The following is a 26466-nucleotide window of genomic DNA, read 5'->3' as shown; positions in this document are numbered from 1 at the left end:
AATTTATTTATTTATTATTTTATATTACGCTACACAGCAATCCCGATCTAATACTAATTTTTATTGAAAGGTATAAAAAACGTCCCACGTAACACAGTTAAAGGGGTTCCATGTCGAAACAGAACAGTTACAAAAAAAGTAGGTTTGACTGAGGATTAAACCTTCTGCTGTGAAAAATTTAAATGTCCTATAAAACTTTATTCTTAATGGTTGGACTGAGGATTGACCCTTCCTCCCCAGGGACTGGAGTCAATAACGTTAACACCTAAGCCAAATTAATTTACTCACTTCATTTGTTTATTATTTTCTGTAATTTTTTATTTATTAAATGTAATGCCATCCTATTTCAGAAAAATGCTTGTATGCGAGCATGTGTGTGCCTGATTGCCATTGACATCGACATCGACAAGGAGTATATCTGTCGAGTTTCAGCTCGTTCGGATGTCGGGAAGTGGGTTAATTTCCACTTCATTCATTAATTTAATCATGAAAACAAAATCTAAATTCAAACCATATGTATTTAAAAATATGGTGATTATAATTGCCACGGCCGAGAATCGAACCCCGATTAAAGGCTTGGAACGCAATTATGCTGACAATTAGGTACACCAATAACTATTGTAAGAACGGCAGCATAAATTCATTATAATGTGTAGGTGCTGAAAATGTATGAATTACGTATTATTGAATTTTAGAATATTACATACATCACAGCCTAAATTTTCAGCAAGTCGTAAATTGAATTTTACAGCCTCCACGGTCGAGTGGTAATGCTCTCGACTAGCAAGCCGGAGGTCGCGAGTTCAAATCCTGGCGTGCCTAAGTAAACTTTATTTGATTAACTTGTGTTATTTCACAATTAACTCATTAAAAATAATATATAATACGTTTGTAGCACGTTCCAGCGCGGAAGATTCTCTCAGTATCGCCCTGGTATAAGACCACCATTCAAAATTGAAAATTGCTTGAAATGGCTTTGGCCATGTTTGGTGACCAGATCCGAATAGACTTCCTTTTTCACGTCTCATTTTTTCCTCTCCTTACTACCTTCAGCCTCACAACATACCCTCATATAATAGTCTCACTGGCTCCAGACGGTTGGGAGCAGTTGGGGCTCTTGTGCGGTTTCACATAAAAAAATCAAAGGGATGGTGTACAATGAGTTTATATCAAATGAATTCCACAAAAAAATTTATTTTAATGGAAAAATCCTAGAAATTTTAAGAAATTATGAGTATTTACATAACAGTCTAAAGTTGAAAAGGTCAAAAATAAAATGAGTGGAAAAAAGCTTAAAATTGTTAAAATATATATAGTAATTTCTTGTAAATCATTAATATGCTGTAAATTAACACACACATCATATCTAACAAAAAAAATCAAGAATAATCACCGTCATTTTCAAACCGTCGTTGCTCGATGGCACTGACTTAATTCCGTAAAATGTTTTTGTTTTTTATTTGGTACAATTTTTGTTACATTTCAAAGTTATCCAGTAATGTTGGCCTCACAGGGTGGCTTACCCGTGCTGAGGCCTTCATTTTATAATATAAAAAATAATCTATATTATACATTTAAAGAGAAATATGTATAATCTCGTGTGTTTGTGAGTGATGTGTGATTTATATTGGTTTTAGTAATATTGTCTTTTTTGTTCTTTAATCCATTTTACAATTTTGTGTGTGAATTTATTTTTGTTTTCCTCAATTTTGTTTCCAAGTGTTGAATGTTTTTAGAGCATGGTATTGATAATGTCTTTATCCAAAGCTTGTATTTCCTTGTTTCCTTTGTACGCTTGTCTAACTGGTCTGTTAATGATGTTTTATGTGTGTTAAAATTTATTTTTTTGGTCAAAAATGTAAACTTAACACTTCGAAATCCGCTGCGCCCCTAGACGTGTACTATTATTGTTGGCCTTGGATAACAGTATTATGATGACCTGCGTGGCCAAGCAGTAACACAGCTTTATTTTCAGAGGTCTCTCATTCAATATCCCTCAAAAAGGAGAAAAAAAAAATAATACAATCTCCACACTGAAATGTACTTTTAATTGTATAGATTCAACCAAAACCTCCTAGATCACAAGACCGGTACACTCATTCAAACCAGCTTTCTAACTTGTATGGGATTTTACAAAAATTTACATATTCATTTTTTTTTCAATTTATTCTCATTTATCAAAACATCTTAAAATGTTTTAGTTAATTAAAAAAAAATATATATATAGAGGAGATGTACCGAATATGGCATACGTCCCTAATATGAGATGGTCATGTTTCTCAAAATGCATGCGAGAACAGCTTCTATAACCCAGCGTTCCCTATTCCCCACCGAACGATCTTGAACATGTCAGTACTCGTTCGGACGCCGGCCACAACACACGCGCCTGAGAGAGTGATCAAGTTTTTGTGCCACACCGGTATAATATTTATGTAAGTTTCACTTTATTCTTTCTCAAAAGATTTTCTCCACAAAATTGACAATCTTTCACTGATCGACCAAATTATTATTTAAATTTTATGTTTTAAAAATGTTTTGAAGTTAAATTCAAGTAGATTTTGTTCTATAAATATATTTGTTTGAATTGATCTTGTTCCAAATATGGGATTTTTGATGTCCCTAATATGGAATACTCATATTAGGAACAGTGTTTCCAATATGGAATTCTAGTAGAACTAAATGTCTTTTTGGATATTCCAGGTTTATCTATTTTGGCCTACACTAACCTCAAAATGTCGAAGACAAAACAGCGGAAGACGTGGGATAAAGAAAAAATGCTTAAGGCTATGGAAGCTGTAAAGACGAAGACCATGGGTTATCAGAAAGCCGCTATTCTTTACGAGGTTCCTCGAAGCACTTTATTCAGATTATGCAACCGAGCGCTGAAGAAGATGCTGTTGAAGCTGCGCTGGGACGAAAGTCAGTCTTGGGACCAGTTTTAGAGGGACAGTTGCGGGATTACCTATTAGAAATGGAAAAGCGGTATTACGGACTGACAAGGAAAGATATCAAAAGACTTGCATATCAACTAGCAGTTCGCAATAATCTACAGCACCCATTTAAAAACGAAACAGCTGGGAGAAAATGGTTAAAAGGATATTTAAATCGCCACAAGGAAATTATTTCTCTTCGTAAGCCAACAGGCACATCGTTTGCTCGCGTTAAGGGATTTACTGAAAATAATGTTCGTTCATTTTTCGACCTTTTAGAGAAGGAATATGAGAAGAAATCCTTTCCCCCATACCGAATTTATAACGTCGACGAATCAGGCCTATCGGTGGTGCAGTCCAAACTTCCAAAAGTTGTAGCTATGAGGGGGAAAAAACAAGTCGGTGCCATCACCTCTGCGGAAAGAGGATCACTTATAACGATTTGTCTCAGCATGAATGCCGCCGGAGATTTCGTTCCGCCAATGATAATCTTTCCCCGGAAAAAAATGAACGCTTTACTTATGAAAGGAGCACCGGCAGGATCCATCGGAGGATGTCATCCATCAGGGTGGATCCAAACAGAACTATTTACGGACTGGTTCCAGCACTTCATCGAACATACGAAACCAACTGAGGAAAATCCGATTCTGTTAATCCTTGATGGACATTATAGTCACACACGCAACATTGATCTTATAGATAAAGCTCGAGAGAATCATGTCACCATTCTGTGCATACCTCCACATTCTACCCACAAATTGCAGCCCCTCGACAAGACAGTGATGGGAGCTTTAAAGACGTATTACAGTGAAGAAATTCGGCAATGGCTTCTGATGAATCAGAGGCTTTTGTCAGTCTTTGATATCGTGGAACTTTTTGGAAAAGCATACCTGAAAATACAATGTGCAGCTTTAGCCGTGAACGGTTTCAAAGCTACTGGAATTTACCCCATCAACCGGAATATCTTCAGCGAGCAGAACTTCCTAGAAAATGAGGATCAAGAAAATGATTGTCCCAACTCAATCAGTATTCCAACTAGCACGTCTCTTCCATCTGCTGATCCCAAGCCTGTCCTCGTAAGCCCAAATATAATTGCACCCTACCCAAATAAGAAAAAGACAGTTTCCACTAGAGGAAGAAAAGCAGGAAAAACTTGCATAATTTCGTCGTCTCCTTATAAAATTGAGCTGGAAGGCATGCAGAAGAAAAGGGGCATTGTGAAAAAAGGCACGGAAATATGCGATCAGCCCTCCACTAGTGGGGTCCAAGTGAAAAAAGAAGTCTTGAAGAAACCCATCAGAAGGCTACGATACGACTCTACGTCTTCTTCTGAGATGTCACATATGTCGCTGTCATCCCATTCTTCTGAAGACATTTCGACAGCAATCCAACCTCGTGATGTTGAGTCCGATGCGGTTTGTGCTTATTGTTCAGGACTATACAGCCATGATATCAGAGGCGAAGAGTGGATATAATGTATAGCCTGCCGCCATTGGTGCCACATTGAGTGTTCGGGAGCCGAAAATATTGATTTTATTTGTGATTATTGCTTGCAAAATTAACAAAATCCGTGCATCCCATAATAGGAGCACTTTTTTCGAAACCTGTTTTTTCTATTGTTTTACTTTTCGTCCAAAATGAAGACCTTTTTGAGTTTATTTTAATATTTCGTAAACATTTTAAGTTACATAACTATATTTCCAAAAAATTCAATGTGTAATACTCAATAAACGATTTAATTATAATTAATGGGATATTTTTTAGCTAAGCTATCCCATATTCGGTACTTCTCCTCTATATTTTTTCGAGGTTCCCATACCAGTTAGGACGCTGATTTGCTTCAGTTCCCGGCCTTGTGATCTAGGAGGTTTTGATTCAGCTCTGTAAGTTTATCGAAGCTTCTGTAAATTTAATTCTAACCAATGAAAGTTTATTGCAACACGGGTCATAATCTAACGATGAATATTTCCAATTAACATGTTTCGCCACAGTTAGCACCTGCCTAGTAAAGTAACAGAGTTTTTATTATTTTTATAAACGCAAATACATTCACACAGCGAGTCTTTTAACGCGAGACAATATTTGTCATTCTCATTATAACCCAAAACTAACATAGTTTTTGTCTAGATAGTATGTTATAAATTCGTGTTTCAGTTGTTACTTTCAAAAATTACGTAGGCAGAATTGACGGCGGATGTATTTTTGTTATATTCTTGCGCTGTAAACTTTATTATTAATATTTTTTTGGTTTGGAACATTCACAGAGTATTAACTTGATTATATTTATAAAAATAGCATTGGGAAGTGCGACAGGATGCGCAGTTAATCATTAAGCGAACAGCTGTCAATGTAGAGATGATAAACAATAATGGGAAATATGAAAAATATAACATATTGATGTAGCCATCGAACAATACAATTACAGGCTCTATTGCATACTAATAGCTCGTCGAAACGTGGTTTACTATTACGAGCGCTGGGATCGTTGGAGGTCATTTATTTATTAATTAATTAACGGACTTACGTCCAATATATTACAAAGCGACACGAGATTTGGGACAATGTACAATGCAATAGTAAATGATGGTATATAAAAGCAGAGACAAACAGGGAAAACATAAGAAAATAAAAATGAAAGAGAAGTGTCAAGTCAAGTCAACACCTTGCTAAAAATAAAGTGATACAAAATATCCTCAATTGCATAGTGAGCGACATAAAACATTCTGACTTATACCAAAAAAATCAACTTTTTGACGTGATTTTACCATTCTACATATTATGGACAATGTTGACTTATAAGCATAATTAGTCGAGTGTTGATTGAGGAAGAGCAGTTCTTTATTTCTGGGCCTACGAGAAGATATATTGAATGAGATGAGTTCTAGTAATGTAGGTGAGTCAATAAAATTGTTGATAAATTTAAAGAAACAAATGGGATCAGATTTTTTCCGACGGTCTTCTAAAGGAGAAAGGTTTAGAATTTGTTCAATTTAATAATACGAGTAATTGCAGTTGGAGGTAAAAAAGTGAAACTTCTTTTTTCGCTTTATGTCTCATCCAAGTATAATACATCAATGTTTGCATCGCATTAGTTCATTGTGAACACGCTCATTCTGAATTACAGAGCGAGACATTTTCACGGCCGAACATTTACCCCTTAAGTGAATAAGGCCCTACCGCTAGACTTTTTCAACGAGATCCACCCGTTATAAAACATCATAAAAATCATAACAGGTTTTGTACGGTCAAGCCAATTTATGATTGGTTTAAAATTAAATGTTGTGAGTTTCGTTAATTTCAATGTGACTGTGACTTTTTGATTACGGCTCAGTGATTAAAAGGTTCAATTTAATGATTTAATATCTCTACCGTAAGTTTCGGAATCTTACAGAAGCTTATTCTAAGTATATACTTACAGATAAGTACAGTACAGTATATATTGCTCCTGATGAGGTGAACTTTGTATGTAAAGTGATGTAAACAAAGTTATTTGTTTTTTAATATAATAAATAATGACACCACAAAGTGATAAGCTTTCACAGGAAATTTTCTTCGAAAAATTATTCTAAGTATCTACCTACACGTTATATTTAAAAATGATGATTTTAAGCTAGTTTTTTTCATGTGATTACTGCGAGTATTGATTTATGTGATTAACTAAGTATGTATATTAAACAAGTCCTGCTGTGTAATTATTATTATTAAGGTTGACAGCTGTTTCGCCTTCTGAATGGAATTCAATAAATATTAAATATATGTTGCTCAAAATGAGTTCTATTTATGTTATCTTTTTGAGGTCATTTTATAAAAAAATATCTCTTCTAAAATTGAACACAAGATTTAAAAAAAATAAAAATCAATCTTACTTTTGAAACTAATTTTGTAATTAATGTAATATCAAAAGTAAAATAGCGACTTTAAAATCAGACAATATGCAGTGTTTTAATTCATCCAATTTGAGTTCATTGAGCCATATTTCACGAAGGATTATACACACAGCACATAACCGTGAACCGTGTACTTAGACTACACACAAACAATTCCGATTTTAAAAATATCATTTAACTTTGAGTTCATTGAACCAGATTTCACCCACATACAACCGAAATTAGTATTTTTGATTTTATTTCAGTGCAATAATTCACAAAATTAGAGGAGGTAATGTCTTCCAAAAGAAGAAAATATATTTACGCATTCTGTGTGTACCCTCCCTCCATAAGCGTGAGATGAATATTAGTCCTACGTCAGGACGGGCCGAAAAAACTGGTATGCGAATGAAGAATACATTTTGTGTTGGTAGTGTCGCATACCTCGTTAGCTGGCGAATGCCCGAGCGTGCGACTTGCGATCTCTACGAACAATATCTCGACAATATGACATTTTATCACTAATTTCTGTCGACTAATCTCATATCGTTGTTCATTACTACATCTTCATTCATTGGGACTGTAACGTGTTCTAATACACGTAAATGAACCGGAAATCAAATCCACAATAAAAATACGACAATGTAAAGCTCATTCAATTAGTTTTGAAAAATCACATGAAAAGTGAATGTAGGAACAGCCTATCTGATGGACGATGATGATATCGATAGACAAAGGCGAGCTCTCAGCGTTAAAGCAAACATGCTCAGTAGAAGATTTCACCCTTGCAGTACCGCAGTAAAAAGGACGCTCTTCCTTTCCTTCTGCGCAACGTTGTACACGTGCGAACTATGGGCAAACTACAAAAAGAGTAGTATAGAAAGACTACGGGTCCAATACAACAACGCCTTCCGCACAATGTTATGTCTCCCCAGATACTGCAGCGCTTCCCGTATGTTCACGGAGGGGCGAGTTCCTGGATATGCAGCCCTTATTAGATCCAGGGTGGCAGGAATGAGGGAAAGGATAAGAAGCTCTGGAAATATCCTCACTATGGAAGCCCGCCTCACTCTGTCCTCCAGCATTGACGCACACTGGAGAAAAATACTAGCGCCTAATATAGTCACGGCTCCCTAAAGGCTTCAACTTTCTATTATTCTATTATTTTATCATTTTATTCTATTTTATTTTCAATTTATTCTGTTTTCTTTTCTTTGTTTTTCTGTTTTATCTTTTTGTTTTTGATTATATATTTTGTTGTGTCTCTATATGGAATGTATGGGACTGCACTAACCTCCCCACATACCGGAATAAACAATTATTATTATTATTATTATTGAATTCCCAAGAATCCCGGCAATAGGGCGCTCGACGAACTTGCACTGTTCACGGGGTGAAATTCCCTCCGATACGAGATAATCTTTAATATGATTTTGATATTTAGCACAAAGCATGTGAATTATACAACGAAGACACTACGATTGCACCTTCTTGCTACACGACACGAATTCGAATGCTGTATTTGCGACAATTTACAATTCAACAAAAAATCTTCTTATTTTCAAGTGTGGGTAAGGCTGTTTTTAAGGAAGGAAATGGATAGTAGGTATGACAGTAGGTGTATGATGGGAAAAATGGTAGATATTATCCAAAACTGTTTCAATACTAAACAGGGACAATCGAATAAATTATTCAAGGTTACGTAGTGAGCGTACAAAAAGGAAGAAGAAGATGGTTTGAGAGATATATAAATACGAATGTTATAGGATTCACAATAATTTAAAATAAAACTATTATAATTAATAGGCGTACGCGTCTGTTTTGTATATACAGGGTGTATCGGCACGTACCCGACAAACTTTAACCAGCTATCCCTTAGCATATTTGGAGTAAAAAATCTTATGTGCACTTTGCTGTCCGGTAACGTTTTTTTTAATAAAAAAATTATTATTCATATTTTCACCACATGTCACCACTGTTTTATCCTTTGTCAAAGTTTGAAAACCCATCTGGCAATATTTTATTCGAATTCCGTTGAATAATGCACGTGTGTACCTATATTGGTGCACTTTTACAATCACAACGAAATGGCACGGCACCATTCGTCACATTTTTAACTATTATTATTTAGTGTGTGCGAAAGAGCGAAGACGCTTTTCGACATACTTGCTTATAACAGCTGTTGAACACGAAAAGCAATGCCAATGACAGTGATGTAGTGTGGATTTTTTTTTTTTTTAATTGAAAAAAAAATGCTACCGGACAGCAAAGTGCTCATAACATTTTTTACTCCAAATGTGCTAAGGAATAGCTGGTTAAAGTTTGTCGGGCTAGTGCCGATACACCCTGTATTTATTAAAACAAAACTTATTCAAAATACAGCAAACATTTCTCGACTAATATCTTAAGTAGCCATGTTAAATAACAAAACCAACTTTTTTTCTTCCGAGGGAATTTCTTATCACTTTTTCACAAAGTTAGCCATCTAGTCAAAGTAAGGCTTGCTTGAAGGTAAAGTGTAAAAGCAGCAGATTTTCGAAACAGGAAACGTAACATAAATATAAACAGATTTACAGACATCATCAGTCAAGAACCTAATATTTCAGCTGTACATATTTTGAAAGCATAAAAGATATTGCGATACACAAAGAACGAATCAAAAGTACCTATGCTTAAACGGTCAAAACATTGTTTTCGACCACAATACCGTTTATATCAAATTTTATAGCCGTGCAATTAATAAAATTTCGTTTGTTATTCGTTTCTAACGACAGGCGATCTCGTTAAAATAACGCCGTGTTTTTTCGGCTTGGTCATTCCGTACAAGGCAGTTGGCATCGCACAAACTAAATAAATATCTCTGGTGCATTCTTCTCTCGTGTTCTAATTGAATTCCTGGACACAAAATTAGATTTGGATCGTGGAATGACTGTGGTATTCCGGTAGTGCTTTCATTTGGTTGTATTTCAATTTTAATGCTTTTTTTATTAATTACTTTTATTTATTTATTTATTTTTATTTTTTACTAATAAGAACAAACTTTGGAATTTTTGTCTTCTTACGGTAGGCGTCTCAAGTCTCAAGTAGTCGCGACTGAAATGATTTCGTAAAATGTGAGAAGGCAGTAAGTTCGCTAGTTATTTTTTCCTCTTCAGCAGGACTCTCTCGACCCATCGCCTTACACCACAGTGGGAGGGATGAATTCAAAGGTCCGTCACTCCTGGACACACTGACCTCAGATTCCTACCCACCCTTATACCTTTTCCTCTTTAAAAAAAACCCTCCACACAGCATGCCCAAATTTGACATAGGCCCTTTGGGAAATTATTCAAGGTCTCTTGTGTGGAGCTAATGAAAAAAAAACACACAGAATCAAAACTTTGCTTGAAATGGAATTAGCCGTGTATTGTGACACGATGTGAAATGCTAGGTAAATACCTACCTACTTCACAACCTTACTCCTTTCAATTTCCTTAATCCTTTACACTATACCCCAAATTACGAATGCCATAGTTCCACTGATACACAAAATTCCATTTAAGATTTTCACGGCTAAAAGTATTTTTGTTATTTGTAATTGGGGTTTTATGCCGTGTTGCGCTAACTCCTTCTTTAGCCAACGTTTCGGACATCATTGCAGTGTCCATCATCAGGGCAGATGTGTTATCTGACAAATTATTCAGATAACACATTTACCCTGATGATGGACATAACAAATAACAAAAACACAAAATTCCAATACATGTGTTTTATCCAATATTCGTTTGTGCCTATAACGTCTCATTAATTCAACCCTCGCCCAGGGTTAAATAAATGCAACAAGAAACCCAATACTAAATCTTAATGGTATTGTTACTTTCTACAAACAATAAATCAAAAAATTTACTTTTCACTTCTTTAATTTCTTATTTCGTTGGTAATTTGATCAAAGGTTATTTGACTGTTTGCCTCCGCCAAATGCGGAGAGGTCATTACGACCCGCGTCCGTTTCTTGAGACTGCTTGTTACTCAGGGGCGAATCGAGAAAATCAAGTATCTGTTAAAACCCAATAAAAATCATGACTCCAATAAAAACAATTGTTTATACTAGATGCTTTTTTGTGCTCACCATAGTGAGTTTTTTTATATTTAAAACTGGAGCGGAGTTGCGAGAATTTCCCCCATAACCCAACCTTACCACCATATTAGAATTAGAAAAAGAGTGAGTTATCCTATCTTAAATAGCAAAAATCGATTTAGTCATATATATGGACTTCTAAAACAGACCGTGTAACAGTGTTTTAATCCATAGTTGTTAGTCGTGTAATTCGACCCACTTGGTCATAAATTAACATATAACAATTAACATTGAAAAGATTCAACATAAGTTCCTGAAGTATATAAACTATAAATTGCATATTCCTGTAGAAAACATTGATTATAACTACTTACTAGATAAATTGTTCCTATTAAAACTTTCTGAAAGAAGAATAAACACAGATTTAATAGTATTACATAAAATACTTCATTACAAAATTGACTGTCCTGAGTTACTCCAATTAATCAGCATCCACATACACAAAAGATCTTGCCGAAATTTACTACCCTTTTATTTTTACAACACCAGGACACTGTCTTATCAAAATTCCCCGATTCCAAGATTTCACAGTCTCGGAAATAAATATTCTGATCTGGGAGATATATATTATTTCATCTTAAATCAATATAAATATTGTTTATTTCAATTCTTTTATATATCGAGACACAAATAGACATCTTTAATTTCCGCAATATATATATTTTTATTTTTTTATTTTGAATATCTATTTATGTGAGACTTCTTATAATTTTTACTAATTATCTTATTTTATTATGTGCTTTTGTTGTAACATTTAATATTTTTCTTTTTTCGTTGTATTATGTTTCCTTTATTGTTTTAATTTTGTAGAATTTATAATAACTATGATACTCAACTATTTAACTTTGTAGTGTGTAAAAGCCCATTAGGGCGTGTAATAAATAAATAAATAAATAAATATGCACCAGTTAACACTGGTTATAAGTCTCAGTAGTTAGTTGCTAGATATACACCTTAGTTGGAAGTCACTAGTGATACATTTTAGTTGTAAGTTATTAGTTACGAGCCTGAGAGACAAGTTATTGTATTAATAGATAAAGTTGTTAAGGCGAAGCTTACGGCCGCTGTTCCCAACTTTTTAATCGTTATCTAAGTTCAAATCTTTGTTTTTGCTCAGCCAAGCGATTTTTAAGCATTTTGTAGGGAACGTTCGATTTGCGTTGTTCCCAATCATTTTATCTTTGAAAACTTAAGTAGCCCCACACACTACCGCACATTACCATAGACAACAAAATGACATCAAATTAAAAACTTTCTATGTTAAATTAATATGAAAGAGTTAATTATTGTAGCTCTTATTAATACACATTACTTCTTTCAAATACCGTTATTCATAAACTGGTATTTCATATTTTTTTAAACTAACGTATATAATATATTAAAAAATAAAGTGACAACTTGAACGTGATGCCACAATCGGGACTTCCCATTTGATTTGGCAGATCGACGTAAGTTTTTTCTCCGTGCGACAGCAAAACAAACCCAAACAAACCTTAAAATGGAGATCAAAGCAAAGCGTGCGAAGAATAACATTAAACTGATAGAATAGAAAGGTTTTCAGATCTGACATGAGGTAAGGGCAAAATATTTCGCACATTAATCGCAAAAATGAGACTTGCGTAAATAAAATTAAATTCTCCTCAATTAGGTTCAAAATATACAAAAAACACGTTTTCGTCATACGAAAACGGTCAAAAAATTCTTTGTCATTTAATTCATTTGTAGTTATTTTCTATATGTACTTTTTCTATTTTACATTGTCTTTGCCCTTCACATACATGTACTCTCCATTCACTGTCATCTACGTTTCTTATTCGTGTCAATATTATGGTTTTAATGGACATATTGTCCGTAAATTAATAAATAGTTCGATGTAATTGACATCCACACCCTGTCGCCGCCTGTATAACCCGATGTTTTCATCAATTACTTCGGCCCATTCCGCAATATCTAGTATATCTAAAATGTCTAAAACTTCTCTATCCATTTTAAAACGATAATGACAAATGCAACACAAAATACTGAAAGGAGCGCGACTGTCGATTGTCAGAGTAACATTTGATCATTGATTCGCGGTATTTTTTCACTCTGTCGACACTTTTTGTAACTAGCTTTTTCCTTACATATTGCTTAAATAGCTAATCCAGATGTCCGACTGGCTTAGACTGAGCGGCTTGCTTAAGCAATTATTATGTGTTGGAATTACGTAGTGCAGTGGTGATTCGCTTAGAATTTGATTATTAGGATTGGGAACAGCGGCCGAATGCCAAATCACTAATTTGATTAATCTTAATAACGAGTTGGTGTACATTTTAAATACGAAAAAATATGCTTTAGATAAATTGAAAGTTTTTATATCGCTTCGCTTGAGTAGAATACAAATAAAAAAATAAATTACTCAATTTAAAAATATAAATGCAAACTACTAACATAAATATTTTTTCAATGGAAATGTATGAACGCATGAAGGAAACAACTTTTTAAAAATACAGTATTATAGCTAAGATTGTCTGTGACAGTTTCACTTGATTAACTTTTTTGCTTTCTTATGAAATTATCTACAAAATAAATAAAAACCAATATTTTGCTTGAAATCGAATGTTTCTAGACTCCGTTTGTCAAGCGATACCTACAATATAAGGAATACCAAGAATATACACATTTTCCCAAGAAAACAGGGCTCTAAAAATTTACGTGTCTCAAACACATACATCAGATAAATCTATTTCATTTTGTGATTACTCCAGATCCCAATGTCATATTTAAATTGTCTTTTCCTTTTGCTCCTTTCCTCTCCTAAAAGTCTTCCCTTGAAAGAAACAAGAACAGAATAAATAAGACCGACGCTAGTGTTATTAACGGTGACCGGATAAATCATAACAATGATAATTCATCACATCTTTAAAAAGTTTTATAAAGTCATGGAAAGTGATGAAAAAAAACTGTATTAACTGGGTTAAGTAGGTTAGGTTAGGTTATTGTAGAAAGCAATCACTTTGTGGTTTGACATATTTAATAAAATAAAATACTTTTTTGTTTTAAAACCACGATATTTATTAATTTAAGAACCGACCGGTTTCGCTTTACTTAAGCATCATCAGGGTACAAATTAATACTGTATTAATAGTATTAATTTGTACCCTGATGATGCTTAAGTAAAGCGAAACCGGTCGGTTCTTAAATTAATAAATATCGTGGTTTTAAAACAAAACAGTATTTTATTTTATTAAATTAGGTTAGGTTAGGTTAAAAAAAAAAATTCATCGTTTCTAATGACTTTATATCACTTTTTAAAAGTGTGTTGAACTGTCACTGTGTTGAGTTATCATGGAACCGTTATTAACATACACATGTCATTTTGTTTTTGATTCGAATTCTCGTCGTCGTTGAGAGTACACTATATTTCGCTGCTCGGAATCTCCAAATTAAATATTGTTGTGTGGTGAATTTAATCAGAGTCATGAGGTAAAAATATAACAGTAATGATAATTGTATAGTGTGTACATCAATAAACTGTAGTTAAATGAAATGTTCAAGAAACCAACAAGATTCCAAAAGAAACTAACTAAACTTTCCTCTCTCCTCGTATTCCTTATGATAATAATTTCTTAAATGCCAATCGGGAATCAAACAATCAAGTAAGTACAATTTTCTGGCCTTGTTGCCTTGTCCCACCTCTAAAATCCCGGTTACCTGCGAGAAAGTGCCCAATTGCCCGGGGGTCATTACGCCCCTGCGTTACCTGTTGTGACCGCCGTAATTCGACGCGTGCGCTTGACCTAATGTGGCAAATCATTTGTCAAAACTACTGTACGGGTTCTTCAACGGCCTGCGGACCCCTGTGAAGGATTTCACCTGCCTTTGGGACAATCTAAACTTCATTAATTTAATTGCGGATAAAAATAAGGTAGTATCCTACTGCCTAATATGATAAATTGCCACGCGCCGTTACATGTTTGTTTAATTTTGCACATTTCCCAACTATTTGTGGAATTAGTTACCCCTTTTTGTTGACGTTTGTAATCGTTTATAGATAGTACCTTTTGACTATTACAGATGCCCTACCTTCCCCACTGGTCAATTAATCACATTTTTTATAAAAATGCAAATTTGTCAAAAGAGTTTTTAAAATAAACCCTGACTTTTTTTACCAGGTAACCGATTTTTTATAAAGTTTTGCAAATATCGAACATTCTTTAAAGAATTTTTAGTTTATTATTTTAAACTTATTAAAATTATGCCGGTTTTTTGTAGGCTGTATTTCGGTCAGCTTAAAATTAATTAATAGAGGTTATCAAATAATTCACCCAATTTAAAAGGTACGCTTTATTAAAAATGTACAGTTATACAGGAATTCAATTATTTCTTACAGGTACTTTTTTCTCAACTAAACTGTGTTTTTTTTTTTGAAAATGCAGGTACATGTTATTTCGAATTTTTTTTATAATTCGCGTGATATTAACTAATTATTAACGATTTTTTATCAACCACAAGGTGTTGCATGTTGGAAATGCACAAAAAGGCAGTGCTTTCAGGATGCACCATTAAGTCATTAGCCGGTGCGAAAACGTATCAAGGTATGAAAAAGTGCATCAAATGACTGATTATCTCTTCCGGTGATTTGAGATGTATTATTTTCTATATGAAAAAAATAAGACAGTTTAAATTTAATCATACTGACCTGCAAACTTTATTGTATTATAGAAATTTCTCCATTATCCATTATATGAAACTAGCAGTCAACAATGGTCCACAATGGAGTGCTGGTACCTACCCTGATGTATGGAAGTGAAACATGGAACTGGCAGAGAAAGAATTAAAGAATGCTGTAGAAATGAGATCCCCGAGGCGTATTTAATCTGAGGTGTATGTGTATAAATTAAAGTACACTAGGATTTTCATTGGAAATTAAATAACACAATGTTGTCATTGGTATTTGAAGTTCACCAGGGTTGACATTGGAAATTAAAGTACACCAGGGTTGTCATTGGTAATTAAAGTACACCAAAGTTGTCATTGCAAATTTAAGTAAACCAGGGTTATCATTGAAAATTAAAGTACATCAGGGTTGTCATTGGGAATAATAGTACACCAGGGTTGTCATTGGAAATAACAGTACACCAGGGTTGTTATTGGAAATTGTCAGAGCCTTTATCCCATAAGGACGGGACATTGCTACCAAACGTGAATTGGAGTCTTTCATCCTCTTTTTCATCGCATTATTTGTTGGTGATGTCCACACCTAACAACTGCATGTACTAACTACCAGTTTCCTTATCTAACCAACTAATTATTTATGTTTTCACTAGGCCATGTGCAGCTTTCCAACCTCTATGAACTGCGAACCCCAGCTCATTACTATGAAACCATTTCCAAACACAAAATTTTCGACTGTCCACATTTGAAGACTTAGCTAACGACTAATGACCCACAATGTGTACCTTATTTAATTGCTGTGTCCATTAGAGGTGGGCAATCACAGAAATGACTGTATTCAGGCCGGCATTACGGGTAGTGGGCCAGTAGTGCAAGGGTGCGCGCGCAGCCGGCGATCTAATGGGGGGTGCGCGCGCACCGCGAATTCCGCTCCTGGACAGATAAAGCAGAATTCCGAACCCACCTGTCTGATTTTTTTAATGGTCATTATTACGCAATGTGCGAAATTAGGCTTTTGGAACCTCGTTAGAATGTTCTTGGATTAAGATCCCTCCGTACTAGCGATACATACTGTAAAAAGTACTATCTACGACAGTTGGGTTATCTTTTCCTCACCTTTCCACACTGCCTTAAACCTCACAACTAACTTATCTCTTATATTGTAAACTTGAAAGTAATTTACACAATATTATGAATTGAATGTTATGCAAAAAGAAATTCCTCAAATATTATGATTTTTTTTATGTGACACCTCACAAGAGTGTCCCTGCCTGTGCAGTGTACAGACAGGGGAACTATGTCACCACCCGGTTGGGCGGCGTTGTGAGGCGGAATAAGGTAGGGGCTGTAGGAAGGGATTTGTTAATGCGGGCCTTGAAGAGGCTCGGATTATAGGAGGGAGGAAAAACAGATGCCGGTAGCTCGTTGCACATACGAGCCGACTTACACAAAAACGAGTCGTAAAAACGGCCCGTTCTCATGAAGCCAACGTCAACCGTGAACGGGTGTTCAGTTCGTGTCCGTCGAGTTTCGCGCACGTGCACCGGTGCATCAGGAATCAATGCTGCTAGCTCCTTGGAGCAGGCTCTATTGAAATACCTTTAGAACAGACACATCATGCCTACATTGCGTCTATGCATTAGAGAAGGCAATCGGTCTGTTAACAACGGGTTGTCAATCAGACGGATAGCTCTCCTTTGCACAGATTCAAGCAGGTTTATCAAGTATTTTGGGGCACCAGCCCAAAGGTGGCTCCCAAATTCAATAGTTGGGCGGACTTAAGACTTGAAAAGGGCAGCAGCTGGTAGTGACCAGCTGTTGTTGAAGAATCTCCTAGCCCTGTACAAGACGCCCAACTTTTTGGAGGCCTGATTTACTCGTGCTTCTATGGATCCCCGATACTTGAGCTGGTCTGATATAGTAACTCCAAGCATTTCAATGGAGTCTTTATTGGGGAGAGTGATTTTGATTTTAATATTAATTTTCTCTGATTTAGTTTAAAACCTCGTTAAAATGATTCAGAGTCATCTTTCATAAATAAATTAATGTTGGGTTTAAAGCCCAAACCCGACTCTTTAGGAGGAATGTAAATAAATATATATATAAAAATCAGCCCATAAAAATCTTTTTTTTCCTGTATAATGCATATATTTTAAAACATAAAAAAATTTGGTTATGATTGAGGATTAAACGCCGATCAGGTAAACATTTATTTCGTATATTGACTGATGTAATGTCACCCCATTTAAGTGATTTCCATCAAAAGTTGATAGAATGCATTGTCATCGACATCGAGTCTATCCGTCGAGTTTCAGGTAGACCAGATGTCAGAAAGGGAATCAATTTCTGCTTCTAAGATCGTCATTCATTCATTTAGCCCCCACATACCCAAATTCTACCAATTTAAAACAAGTTTCTCGTTAACTTTTTATGTTTTTAAGTTCCGAAAAAAAAGTTATTTTTGAAGATATCTTTGTTATGCCGAAACGTTAACTATATGAAATTCCCTCGACAGAAAAAAATCGCAAAGTAAGCTCAGAAAATTACTAAAAACACGTTTCATTCTGTTATTTAATATGTTATAGGTATGAAAAGATTCACAGTGTATCTTTAAATATAACAAAAGAATTTTTCGAGAGATTTTCGCTCTATTTCAAACGATTCGTGTTTTATTAAATATTTTTACCATTTTCGCTTAATTATTATCGTTTTTTTTAATATTAGCGCGCTTACTCTAACATTCGTATTTACATATCTCCCTTTAATATCATCTCTGAACGCTTACGACGGGGCCTTAACGAAAACGAGACGTATTGAAAAAAAAATAGTACTGAATTTCATCTCATTAAGGGTCAAAGATAGAAAAAGCTCACGGTTGTGGAAATACTCACTTTTGTGGCAATTTACATAAAACAAGACGTAATTTGGTTAACTGTATATAATTTTATTTTCACAAATGATGTCCCCTCCAGCGTTTTAGGGTCATATATGACCGGGCGTCAATATTTTATAAAAATATTTTTATCGTTATTCTATCATGCGGAAAAACTTAATTTTTTGAGGTTAGAAAGAGAAATAAAAAATCTTTCTAATTTTCTTCAAATATTTACCATTGGAAAATTGGAATCCATTAATAAAATTCTTAAAATAGCCATAATGAATAATTCATATTTTGCCCCGTATCGTAACAAATTTCTTATTTTTTATTAAATGAATATATAAAAGGGAAGGTATTTTTTTTCAAATTCCCCATCGATTTACTCAATTTTTCTATGATGGAGTAAAAATTTAAGTAAAAATGTAGTTAGCGTTTTTAACAACATTTTTCACGTTTGATATTAAAATTTTATTATTTAGAAATACTAATGTTAATTTTAAATGCATGCACCAGAAAGATTATTTAATCTTGTTTCTAAAACAGTATTTGTTTTTAAATTGATAATCGAATTACAAGCGTAAAGTGGTAAACAGGATAATAATGGCAATAAATTAAAGAAAAATTAATATGTACACAAAAACACTATTTCTAGTGATGCAGTTATTAATATAAGAGCAGTAAGACAATGCATAATTCAAAAGAAATATATACTGTAACAATAGTTAAACTAATTTATACTAGGCTTGTATAAGATCTGTCATAATTCGAAGTATGAGGTGGGTATGATAGTAGTCCGTAGTGAGTTTATTGTTACCCACAAAATTAATTGTACTTGGAATAGCTGAGTAGGCATCGCAACTTGGCATTAACAATTCAGGGCTGTCAGCGATTCAATTATACTTGAGGATAAGAAATATTAATTTTTAATAAAATAATACACATGTTCACTAACACTATAAAGATATCTGAAGTAAATAATTTAGATGTAGAATATTATCATTCCTGACATTGATTATTGTGTTTGAGGTATGTTATTATAGCCTTCTTATAACTATATTCCGTGCAGTTGAACACATCTACTACTTCTGAGAAAACATTGCCAACTGCATCCAGTCTAGGTATAAGAGAGTATGTAAATGACTGCTGATATTTTTGTTGCAATTAAAAAGAATTTTGGATATATTGGTATTTGAAATACACAGAAAACATTGAAAACTGTACAAAAGTGATGAAAGTAGTTAAGGGTTTAAAGTTTTCATTGGAATTATTGGACCTATCTTCTAAATATAATATATTTTATAATACGTTTTCTCCGAATGTTCATTAATTTTCAGTTGCCCAATTTAGGCGATAATGTGACCGGTTTCCCGTTTGGCAACGTTAGATTTTTTCAGGATGAAGTGAGGCCCAATTGAGTTGTAATGGTTGCAGTTAAATTTAAAGGGAGAAGAAGAATTTATTTCTCTTGAGTTTTTACTTTTTTACTAATCTGCCAATTACCTGCACCTAATTGGAAGGAGAGTAATATCAATTATTAGTCGTGCCTCTGATATGTCGCAATGTCTTGTATCCAATGTTTTTCAGCGCACGTTAAAATATTTACAAATAATTAAGTGTTAATTATGTCAAACACTTTTTTGTGTCTACTTTTGAAATTTTCTATCTACAATTTAAACAGGGGTGACTTGTCTTCATTATTCTTTGAAGAAGTTCACAAGTTTTTGTATATTTACGAATCTAGTCTTTTTAAAACACGAATTAAGATTTCGCTTCCCTCAATAAATTCCTCTACCTCGAGATATCTTAGAAGATGTCATGATAAAATATATCTACACGTGTATTCATTTATTTTATGACCCTCTACGACTGTTGATATTTACCCACATTTAAGCGATTATAAAATAATATTCGTATGTAGATAGGCACTGAATTTATTAATTAACTGCCTGTACCCCGCTACGTGCCCCGCAGCTTAGCCTGTCTGTGCAAATAGAAAAACAATAGCGCCTGTTGCTTATAAGTAAAACATATGGCGCTGTTTTAAAAAACAGCATTTTTACTTGTCTCAGGTGATATCTATATAATTATTGTATATAAAAACACACACGTATCGAATTGAACGTTGTGTCAAAATTGCATCGGTACTTAACAATTATGAATTCATTAACTAATTAGCTGCACCCCGCCACGCGTTGCTGCGGTTTAGTCTGTCTGTGCAGATAGAAAAACAATAGCGCCTGTTGCTTTTACGTCCAAAAGATGGTGCTTAAAATTTAAAAAAAAATATCTGTCGCAGGTAACATCTATATAATATAGATATATAAAATCGCACACTTATTCGAATGTAACTTTGTGTCATAATTTAAGATTTTGAACAAACGATTATTTAAATTTTTATTTATATAGATTATTATTAAACACAAAAACAGGCATTCAAAAACAATTTCTTCCAGTTTCTAGTCCCAACATGCTATGGTCGGAGAAAAACAAAGCTAGTCTTAGAAATTATATGTATTCTGTTACTGTTTGTATTATTTAATTTATAGTAGGTACTTTCATTAGAATTAAATAAAGCCTGAAAAAGACAGCCACATGATTTAAGAATGATCACAGATTCAAAGTTAAACTTAAAACTCACCTTTTGTGTGAGACAGACATATCCATTAAGTCAGACGTCTTTCTCCTTCATAGTTCGCGACGTTGTAAATAACTTAATGTGGACAACTAAGAATTTGTAAGCTTTTTGTGTGAGACAGTCATATCCATTAAGTCAGACGTCTTTTTCCTTCATAGTCAGTGACGTTGTAAATAACTAAATGTGAACAGCAAATTTGTAAACTTTTTGTGTGATACAGACATATCCATTAAGTCAGACGTCTTTCTCCTTCATAGTTCGCGACGTTGTAAATAACTAAATGTGAACAACTTAGAATTTGTAAGCTTTTTAAGGCCATTTTATAAAAATCTCCAGTTCTAAAGAGTCCTAAATTCTTAATCGACTTTTGCAACTAATAATCTATTGCATTTAATAATTTCAATAGTGATGGTGGGTAAGAACTAATGTCCAGTGTTTTTACTAAAGTGTCTTCTGCGAGCAGAGTCGTATACTTTAAATAAATGTGTGTTTATCTGAAGTGACCTGCCAGGTATGATTTTCTGAATTTCATGATAACTTGACACAATGGCAAATCAACACACCTTTAAAAAGTGATATAAAATCATTAAAAGCGATGAAAAACCTGTAAACCCAACCTACGTTACATATTAAATAAACCTGGTTTTTGTTTCATCACTTTTCATGACTTTATATCGCTTTTAAAGGTTTGTTGAATTATCACTGTACTGAGTTATCCGGTCATAGTTTTTCTGTATCTGTTTGTGAATAATAAAATTAGATATAGCCCAGGAACTCGTAATAAATTCTTAAAAACGGCTCTATACAAATGATTAAATTATTATTCAGTACAATCAATCAAAAAATGTATAATTTTTTTTTTTCAAAATAACACATTTCAAAATAATAACAAATTTATAATGTATTATTCCCAGTGAGTTTACAAAACTCATTTCGGGAAAGACAACATTAGATTAAAGGCAAGACAACATAAATACATTAAAAGAAATAAAGTTATTTTGGAGTTCCAAAGAATGAATGTGTCAGTCATTAATAAAATTGCTGAGGAAATAAAACAGCTTAAACCATAATATACTGTAATGATAGAAATTAATTAGAAGGAATATATATGCATCGTAATAATTGAGATCACCTAACACTATTCTGAACACCACAATAAACCCTAAATAAATATCGTTTTAACATAATTACACGTATCACAAATGTTTGAGAAAGGTTGAACACCTTCCCGATAAATTATTATTGAAATAGGATATCATTGAATCTATCGGCTAACTATATAAGCGATAGTTATAAGGTTTATAGTTAAATATTTAGGTACACGTGAACAGGTCGTAAATCCTAATACATCGTGAATTCGCAACGTATTACTGCACCTGTCTCATAGCTCTATAGTAGATATTTATTAATTTTCTAACGCGTTACATCGATCAGAGCCGAACTAAGTTTTTTAATTGATCCATAAATGTGTATTTTTAATATTACATTATTTTTTGTAATATTATATCGGTTTTAAATAATGTAACAAAATGTTTTAATTAAAAGACATGTTTCAAGTATATCTTTTTGACACAAATACCGAGAATTATGATACATTTTTTTAAACTTTTTTTTTTGCAACTAAAAATTAAAATATCGTTTAGAGCCGCGTTTAAGCTTTGATGAATTTTATAATTCATTATCAGTTGATATTAACCCCTGGCGACCATTTTTTTAAATCAAAATTTATATAAATATTAATTAATGTACTCGAAAACGTCCTTCAAATAAATAAAAAGTGCATTAAGATTAAGATAATAGCAATTTTGTGCGATGTCGCGCTGCGTTGACTCGCACACGGGTTTTAAAAGTATAGCCAAGGTACGTATGACGTCACGCGTACGCCAGATTTCGATCGTTTTATTTATTTATATAATTAACGCCTTTCAGCTTTTACATATGATGCTTACATTATATGTTATTGCTATGGGTTATCCTTAGGAGATAGACATATAGCATCATGGATTTTTAGAAGGCATTTTTCAGATAAACAATTCCGTAGTACATTATTTTGATGTATCTTATAAGGTTTAGCCAGCGTTAGCAATGTAATCGCCCGAAAATATTTTTTTACGACTTGATTACAAAACATCTACTTTTCTCCACTTTCTATAAATGTAATATGTATGTATTGTATGTATAAACCTTCCGGAATAAATTCTTTAAATTATAGTGAAAACCCTGTCAAAATCCGTTGCGTAGTTTAGAAGAACTAAACGCACAAACAGACAGACGCGGATAGCGACTTTATTTTATACTATTTAGAGCAGAAACGAACTATAACATGAACTTAGAATTTCGTAAGTAACTATGAAAACGACGTCTATTAAACGAACGGTATGTCGAAAAATATTTGAAAGAGGGCGTATAAACGTTAAAATCCTGACACAAGTGAGCTTGTACTACAAATTTGAAGATTGTATTTTCAAATGTCTTAACAGAATATGGTGGCGCTGCGGTAGGAATTTAAGTAGCAACTTATAAAAATTACTTATTTATAAATCTAAGCAAGTTGTATCTTTTAACCTTTTAAGAGATTTTAACGTTAATATTAATGATAAAATAGAAAATAATAACAAAAATGAATACATCAATTGTATGACTGAACAAAATTTTATATCTTGCATAAATAAAAATACTAGGGAAATAAAAGAACATACTCCATCTTGTTTAGATCACATTTGGACAAATGTAAACATTAAAGATCTTCACAAAATAAAATCAATTGTTTGGAAAACTAACATAACTGATCATCACTCATGCTTACTTCTGTATAATAATAATATTAAACATAGAAAACATAATTTAATAACCAAAAAATCAACAATAGATATGACTATTCTCTCTGAAAAATTAAAAAAGGAGGGTTGGAATAATGTTTTAAACAGTGATGATACTGAGATTTGTTCGATTAACTTCGAAAATATTATGTCACAACACATAAAAAATTCGACAACTGAGATAACAACACACATAAAATCAAAATTAAGATGTTTAAAGCCTTGGATTACCAAAGGACTTATTATATCTATCAGAAATAAAGAAAAACTTTACAAAATAACTTTTAAAAATCCCCAAGATGAAAAAGCATATATTTTCTATAAAAAATATAAAAATAAATTAACATCTTATATTAAAAAAAGTAAGGAAGAGTTTTTTAAAAATAAAATATTATCTTCAGAAAATAACCATAAACAAATGTGGAAAACTGTTAATTTCGCCATAGAAAATACAAAAAAAACACAAAACATTAAGTACATTGAACATGATAAAAAAATTATAGATGCCAATATACAGCCTAAACAATGTGCAAACATACTTAATTCCTTCTTTGCAAATGTTGGGAAAAATCTTGCGAAAAATATCCATAAGCCTTCAAACCAAGAAAACCATAAAAATAAAAATATACAGAAACGTAATATACTTTCAATGTTTGAAACAACAACAAAATGTGAAATCTCGAAAATAATAGAAAATATGAAAGGAGGTTCGTCTCCCGGTTTTGATTCTATTACGACACACATGTTAAAAACTATGAAACCTCACATAATAAAACCTATCACTCATTTAATAAACTTAAGTTTAACAAATGGAATTTTTCCAATGAACTACAAAACCACAATAATCTCACCTATTTACAAATCTGGAGATCCACATCAAGCAACGAACTATCGCCCAATATGTCTAATTTCTAATATAGGAAACATCTTTGAAAAAATAGTAAAAAAACAATTGGTAAATTTTCTAGATAATAATAAAATATTACACAAAAACCAGTTGGGCTTTATAAAATCACTCAGCACACAAGATGCTATTGCTAACGTAACTTAATACATTCACGAATCATTAGATAAAGGTAAAAAATGTGCGGGTATATTTATTGACCTTAGAAAGGCATTCGATAGCATATCCCATGAGATGCTATTAAAAAAATTGAATAATATCGGCATAAAAGGCAACGTGATTAAATGGATCACCGACTACTTAAAAAACCGTCCTCAAGTGGTAAAAATCAATCGTGTTAAAAGTGATCAAGAGATTACAAGCTTTGGAATCCCCCAAGGTACAGTGCTTGGACCAATTCTATTTACTATATATGTTAACGATATTTTTTTTCAACCTTTACATGGTCAAATCACGTCATACGCCGATGATACAGTATTAATAATAAGTGATAAGACTTGGGAAAAAGTAGAATTAAAGGCCACAGAAGACATCAACACTCTCAAGAATTTTTTCGACACTAATTTACTGTCACTTAATAATGAAAAGACATTTGTAATTCCATTTGCAATCCATACAAATGATACTCCTAAAAATTTTAACATTGTCATACATAATAATACTAAAATTCACAGCCAAAACTATTGCAAATCAAACTGTACAGTACTAAAAACAACAAATGAAATTAAATATCTAGGAGTAATTATTGATAAAAATCTGAAATGGAAGGAACAAATATGTCAAGTAGTATAAAAAATTAGAAAATTAATGTATATTTATAATATATTTTTAAGAATTAGAAACTTTCTGTCGATAAAAAATCTATATTTAATTTACTATGCCTTAGTTCAATCCACTTTACAATACGCTATTATTAGTTGGGGATCCGCGTATAAATGTAACCTTCTTCCAATTGAAATTATACAAAGAACAATTATTAAAATTATATTAAAAAAATCCTTTGACTACCCAACAGAACGCCTGTTTGAAGAATTTCAAGTACCTACATTTAAAGACCTATATATTAAAAACTCATTAATCCAAATTATAAAAGAAAAAGATAAATATCAATTTTTAAATGAAAACAGAACGCGACTTAGACATGTTTTTCTATGCCCAAAACTAAATACGTCTTTTGCACAACATCATTATACTTACCAGGGAAGAACTTTTTTCAATCGTCTACCAGAAGAAATCAGAAGCATTAATGATAAAACCCAAATACTGCTCTCTGTCAAGAGACACTTTAAAAATATTCTGAAAAAAAACTACTGTCACTTAATTAATCTCACAAATATCCTTAGTTTTCCATAACTTCCTTTCTTTCTTAAAATTTATTATATTAATATATTATCCTTCCCTACTATCAAAAAAAAATACTACAGCAAACATACATTTATGTACAATGAATTATTTAAGTACTAACTAACAACAACATTTATGTACACTCCACTTCCATACACAAGCAAATGCTTTCAATGGAAGAGTAGTAAAAAAACCCAAGAAGTAAAATGAATTATATACCATGTAAACATATTATTAAAAATAAAATAAAAATTCCAAAAAAAAAAATAAAAAAATAAAATCTTGCGAATTCGGACCTGTTCGCATAATAGTATCGC

The 26466-nt window shown here is 32.9% G+C and overlaps 1 protein-coding gene across 1 annotated transcript in view; it reads right to left on the bottom strand.

Moving 5' to 3' along the window:
• The window catches only part of LOC149412023 (uncharacterized), an 86513-nt gene that overhangs the window by 48130 nt on the left and 11917 nt on the right, over positions 1-26466 (bottom strand). The window lies entirely within an intron of this gene.

The sequence above is a fragment of the Hesperophylax consimilis genome, chromosome 24 (assembly GCF_061612785.1).
Source record: "Hesperophylax consimilis isolate HC1 chromosome 24, BYU_Hcon_1.0, whole genome shotgun sequence".
Taxonomy (NCBI): Eukaryota; Metazoa; Arthropoda; class Insecta; order Trichoptera; family Limnephilidae; genus Hesperophylax; species Hesperophylax consimilis.
The sequence above is the reverse complement of the archived record's forward strand: the minus strand, read 5'-3'. Positions and strand labels throughout refer to the sequence as shown.